Source organism: Condylostylus longicornis, unplaced genomic scaffold (assembly GCF_029603195.1).
Source record: "Condylostylus longicornis isolate FDR11 unplaced genomic scaffold, ASM2960319v2 ptg000048l, whole genome shotgun sequence".
Classification (NCBI taxonomy): domain Eukaryota; kingdom Metazoa; phylum Arthropoda; class Insecta; order Diptera; family Dolichopodidae; genus Condylostylus; species Condylostylus longicornis.
In genome coordinates, this window is record NW_026578017.1 from 5076144 (window position 1) to 5083008 (window position 6865).

The following is a 6865-nucleotide window of genomic DNA, read 5'->3' on the forward strand; positions in this document are numbered from 1 at the left end:
AACACTTAGGTATTTCTTTAATAATTTCATGAATATTTTGTATTGCACACTTTTTGTAGTTCATTTAACAGCTATTGACACCATTGCATACATAGATACACATGTTTAAGGAACAGATGCTTGATTCCTTCTGTAAACACAATAGAAATGAACGGTATATTAAAGAAATATTTCGTATACACAAATATAGTTCAGTCCAGTCGCTATTAATTTTTTCTTTAATAATTTGATGAAAGGGTGGATTAAGATTGTGAGAATCCCCTTTAGGAACTTACTTTAAATTTAAGATTTCTAAATGTTTATTTCTAAGCGTTACAACCGGATTTGTGTACTTTTAATACCTTTCGAACATTCGTTCGTACGATTATAGAAATAAATAACAATATTGCATATGTTCAGGATAAGAAAAGAAATTATTTCGCACAATTTGAGAGGCGGTAATTTGAAAGAGGTAGAAAAAAATTTTAACGATATTATACAGTTCCGATAACGATCAACTTCACGGCCATTTGGTCATTTCAACACTTGGCTATGATATTTCTTAGTAGAAGAAGTGTGTGCCTTTTTCTGCGTTTGAGGAATCAATTTTTATTGTTTCTGACAAAATAAATTGCTAAAAACATAGCATTTTTACATTTTTCAAGAGTGAGGAAGGGCGAAAGTAAGTGCATAATAACTTTCTTCTAACAAGATTCATTAGCACAACATTAGAGGGTGTAAAACTTTCATAAATAGAAAATCGGATAAAGCACATTTTTCTGCCATGGAAATTCTGATTTGACACAAAGAGAAAGTTCTGATTTCAAAGAGGTGACTGTTAAAGGTACGTATAGAAAGAAGCTTCAAATGTCTTTTTCGACTTTTTCTATTATTTGAATAATTTTAAACAGTAAAATTCATGAAAAATCTGATATACAGTTTAAATACAGATTGTGGAATGGAACATAAAGCAAATATCCTAATACTTATTTGTCATTTGTGATTATAAATATTTCCAAAATTTAACACGATTTTATAACACAAATCAAGATTGCCTTCAAAAATCATATAAATACTGTTTGACATTACCCTTGAGTTAACTAAATTGTAACTTGTAATCAAACAGTTTCTGTTAAATCAAATACTTTTTCTTATAATTACCAAAATTTTATAATTTCTCGAAAATTAACATTGATTCAAATTGTTTTAGTGTATAGCTAGAAGTTTAATGAAAAGACAAAGCCCAATATATTTAATGAAAAGACAAAGTTATATTAAATCACAATAAAATTGCGTATATCCTTCTTCGTTTTAAAGATGAAATGAATATTTTTTATATTTTATTACAGAAAACACATGATTGTCACAGGTACAATAATATATCATTAATATACACATACTTATATCTTCTTATACATTCATTTGTAAATAAAAGGAATATACAAATAAAATGGAAAATGCATAAATTTATGTAAACAGAAATACTAAAAAAGAAAAGTAAATACAAGCAAAACATCAGATTATAACGAGATTTTCCCTTTTCATGGGAAAAATTTTCCTTTGATATAATCACCCGACAGAAAAAACTCAAAAAAGAAGAAGATAGATAAAAATCATTATTTAGAATTATACGAAGGGTTTATAAAAAATCACATTTCTGTTTATTGTTCATGATTTTCGTATTAAATAAAAATTATAATTCTAATATAATTTCGAAACAGTTGCATGGATATAAATTCAGTCTTTTGTAGAAACTTTTTCGTTTTTAGCATTCTATGTTTAAAATAAATTAGCATGCACAACAACTTCTGTTTCATTAATAATTATTAAACTCTGTAATCAAAAGTTTCATCTGGAAGCTTTTTAGTTGACTGCTCTTGCAAATACGACTTTCGATTACAAACGTACTCTTAAGAATTTTAATTTTATATTACAAAAAAATTATCAAACTTTATTGCGAAACTTTCAAAATTTTGAAAAACTTGGTGATTTTCGCCATCTAATCTTCTGTCAATGAAAATTTTGCTCTCAATTTCTGTCTTATCTCTTTGAAACAGAAAATCCGGAGGTAGTGTACAAAGAGTGCCCCGAAAAATAATAACAAATTTGGACGACCTAGTATTCTGCCTTCCCGTTTTTGATCGAGGTCTTTTTCAAGTAACCCTTAATACTATGTTTTCTGTTCAAAATTAAACAAAGCAAATGGGTATTAGCATAATTACACGACATAAGTACACAAATTTAAAAACAAACGAACATAACAAAAACTGATTTTAAATTAAAATTAAATTTCACTGAAAAAAAAATTAAAATAAAGCAACAAAATTACATATATAAGAAGAAGAGCTTTAAAAGAAAATCATAAATAAGCATGTAGAATATGAAAAGGCAAATAAAATAATTTTCAGGTTGTAATTGGAAATTCATTTTGATTTCAGGAGGTAGGTATGTTTGTACGTATGTATAGCGAAACAATAAAATACTTTAAATCACACTCATGCAAAGAAAAATTGAAACTCTAGCAAATTTTATGATGAAACCACTTTAAAAATCAAAAAATTCAATTTGGAGTGATGTTTCTCATTTTAAATAATAAGTATAATTTTTTTACAATGATTTACATAATTATTATGTGTCTACCTTTCTTTTATATAACCAATTTATTTTTAGAGGCAAGTATAACTTTTTGTTTATGTTGCTTTACTTTCTAAGGCAAATTTACGTCTAAGCAAACAAATACACGCAGATATGTACATACATATTCCTATTTTTATATTATGTATGTATATTACAAGAAATAAAATCACATACATATTATTACTTATTAAATTTTATCTAATATGAATACAGATTTCAAGGTTAGATTTAATTCAACGTAGTATGTGTATACAATATGTACGCAAGTATATGAAATATATAAATTAAATTAAAATGAGTTCCTTAAACAGAGTATATTAATTTTTTCACACTTGCAAAATAATACGTAACATATATTAGATAATGTATGTACAAATGTATGTGCGAAATGTAAATATACATACACGTATTTTATTTGCTTCGTTTGCTACTTACATAACATTAGATTTGATTAGATAACAATTTTTTTTTATACTTAAGGTATTCATATAATCTATACGAATATAGATTACTAGTATTTAGTGTTACTCAAGTGACATACATAATACGTACGTAAATATATGTGTACGTCTTTATACTCGTAGCATTTTAATTGGTGAAATATGTTTTCAAAGAAAAGTTACACAATTAATGCAGTTTCAAAGTGTAGCACATCGTTGATAACATTTGTAAATGTTTTTTTTATTTTTCAATGATTAAAAAGCAGGATCATGTCATATAGGACTACCATAACGCATTTTATGAAAACTCATCTAACTAGATTAATGTATATAGTTACATAAATTACACCATACATAACATACAGTTAATGTATGAGTATGGTGCAACCAATTTTCGCATGAATATTGTAATAAAATACACACATAAAGTACTTGACCTTGATAAGAGTAGCAATTATTGCCATTCAAAAAGAGATTTTAACATTTTGAAGTTTTTGAAAAATTAATATACAAAATTTAAATTATTTGATTTAAACGTTAAAGGTGCTAAAGAAATGAGTTCCAATAGCATTATTCGTTTCCTGTTTTTCAAAGGTTTTATCAAACTGTATATCGGAAACACATATGGGTAGAATAGATATAAATTTTGGTAAGTTTAATCATTAGAATAACATTTCATATATGTATGTATTTAATCCTACGATTAACGAACCCATACCACCTACAAGGCATTATATTGACGCCCAAAACTCATTAATTACAATAGTAAAAAAGAATACATTTCAATGTAATATTTTCAAGGGCTGCCAAAATTAAATTTTTTCAATGATTGTCAAATATATATGAAAATCTTACATGAGAACAAAAAATAAAATTTTTTTAAATTCAAGATAAAAATTTTTACTTTGAAATTCTTAAATTTTATTCTTGAAAGGTTTTTGAAAGCACTTTTGGTCAGTTTGAAGTTGTCATATCAAAACGCTAATCCGATATTTCATAATGGTTATTTCATAATATTTCATAAGTACAAGTTGTTTTACTCGTCAAATTTCTTTCGAACATTCGGTAATACACACATACCCATAATTAAACGTTTATTTAAATCTTTAACAAAATTTCTATAAATTTTTTTTTAAATGCAATGCTTTGGCGTTAGAAAAGGAATGTTTAAGGTCGCAATTGTCTGTCATAATTTTTTGCCTACTAAAACTAAAATAAAAAATTTTTTGTATGTATAAGTACATATAGGACGTCATATTTGACTCTAAGAGTTTTAAATTGAATTCGTGAGGATTTTAAATATTTTCCTACTTGTTTTACTACTTCTCCAAGTAAAATCGAAAATGAAATTGCCATTTTAGGATGGAACTGTTTTAAAGAATTTTCTTTATTCAATAATACTTTTTAGCTCTAACTGAAACTAGTCCATTTCAATTTTTATTATAAAATTACCAATTCTTGATACAAAATACTATGATACGCATCTGTGTGTATAGTATTCTCATTATGAAATAAAATATTTAAAGTGTAAAGTTCTCAATATATATATAAGTATGCAGTCATTTAAAACAAAAATTATACCAAAAAACACGTCCTGTTAAAAAACCACACGTTACTTTAATAATTATAATATTAACGTTATCCTTTTGTGAATTTCTCATGTTTTTTATTACGAAATTCCTATTTGCGACGAGGAACATTTTTAAGAGTGTTATTATTCGTGTTTAGAAAGGTAACATCCTAGATAGAAATTTTACACTTATTTCTCTTTCAGAATTACATATATTTATAATTATTACAATATTATACTTTTGTGTAGGCAAAATATCCTTGAGAGAAATATCTTTTTACCACTTAAGGTGTAATCTAGTGGAAAAGAAACCTTGTACTTCATTTTGTAGGGATAATAAATTTCGCTAATTGCTTCAATAATAAACAAAAAAATAAAAAAATGTTTCTGTTTCAAAAAAAAAAATAATGTTAATTATGTGTATTGAAAGCAAGTACCTATGTATATTTATTTTTTTTATAAATCAACATTAAGAACAAGTACATTAGGAGGCATGTTGCAAATAAGCTGTTGTACACCGATTTTTGTTTAAGAATTTTGCCGGCCCACTGCGGTATGCAAAATAAAATTTATCTTTCGAGACAAATAATCAAATATTGGGTTCAACAATTTCACTCTAAATTCTTGATTTTTGAAATGGCTACTTATCTGAAAGAAAAATGTTTACTTGTAGATTAATGAATTAAATCATCATAGTTATACTGAAATATCGATCTTTCTCTTGAATAATATTTTTGTAGAACAAAGAAATTTTTTACATCATTTCAATTTAATAAAATTAATTTCTTTTTTCTTAATTAAATTTGCTCTTTAAAACGCAACCGAAAAATATTTTATTGTAATTAATCTTGATTCACTCATATCTACAACATAACTAAAATTAAAACGACAGACCTGGCCGTGTAATTTGTTACATATAAAAGTCACAATAATATTAATATTTATATATACGTGTGTATTTATTTGCAAGTGCTTGTAATTTATATTGCTGTACATTTATATAAAATGTACAGCAAAAGAAATCACAAGTTAATGATAATTTTGTCCAGCAACTCTCCTATATATACTTACATATATTTTAGGTGAAAACCTTCATTCTTATATTTTCGACAATTCTGAAAATGCTTAAAAATTAAAAAAATAAACTCTAAATAATATAAATTAAATTTAGAAAACGATATTCACAAAACTTTAGTTGAAAGGATCATCAATGAAAATCTACTACCCACCTGTTTACAATAAAAACAGGTAAATTTTAAGAAATTCTAGATTGTTTAACAAAAATAAAATTTACAGCGAATATGACTAAATACAAATATTTTGGTATTACATGCATGTATACCAAATATACACGTTCATGAAATAAAACTTAACGAAATTGAAAAGTGTAATTCAAAATTTTCCCTTTTTATCTATCTCTATGTACAGCCATTTAAAAGAGATTTAAGGAGAAATGTTATTGCTCGTTCTAAAACATAAAACACTAACAAATATATTCATTTTTATCTCTTAATTAAAAACAATGAGAAAACTCAACTCAAATTATAAAATATCTCTTTTTATAAATGTATGTAAAGAGATAATTTATAATGCTCCTCTAGTCTTTTGTATTCTCTTCTACAGAGAATATTTCTCTCCATTTCATTATCTATAATAACTGACGACTGATGCTCTCATTTCATTATCAAGTAGATGTAAGTAAGTAAACAATGAATGTAAGAAGTTCACTTATAACAAATTTTGTAGCTACTTGGGTTACCCTAGTAATTTGAGTGTTTCATTTTTTGGTATCCAATTTCTGAAGGGGAGTTTTCGGTAGAAATGTGTTTCGGTAGTCCGTCTGTCTGTCTGTCGGTGTGTTTCTCATTCTGTTTGTATAAGAATCAATTTGTATAAGAATCAAAACGGACAGCGAACTTTAAGGGAATTTGAAATTTACTAGCGTCCTTGAAATTCGATAGAAGTTTAACAATAATCTTATTTAATCTTAAATATATTAAGTTCACAATATTAAAGGTTTAATAGAAAAAATAATAAAAGACACGTGACTCCTGAATAATTTGTTTCAAACCAAATTAAAGTTTAAGTTGCCAGAAGTTAAGATGCTAATCATTTAAAAAAAAATATGGTATACTTGATACAAAATAAAAAATTTTGAGTAAAAGCAACAAACTTTTGCACAAATGGTCTGAAAAATGAGAGTTAAAAAATACATGTCTTCACCTAACGAGTATCTGAC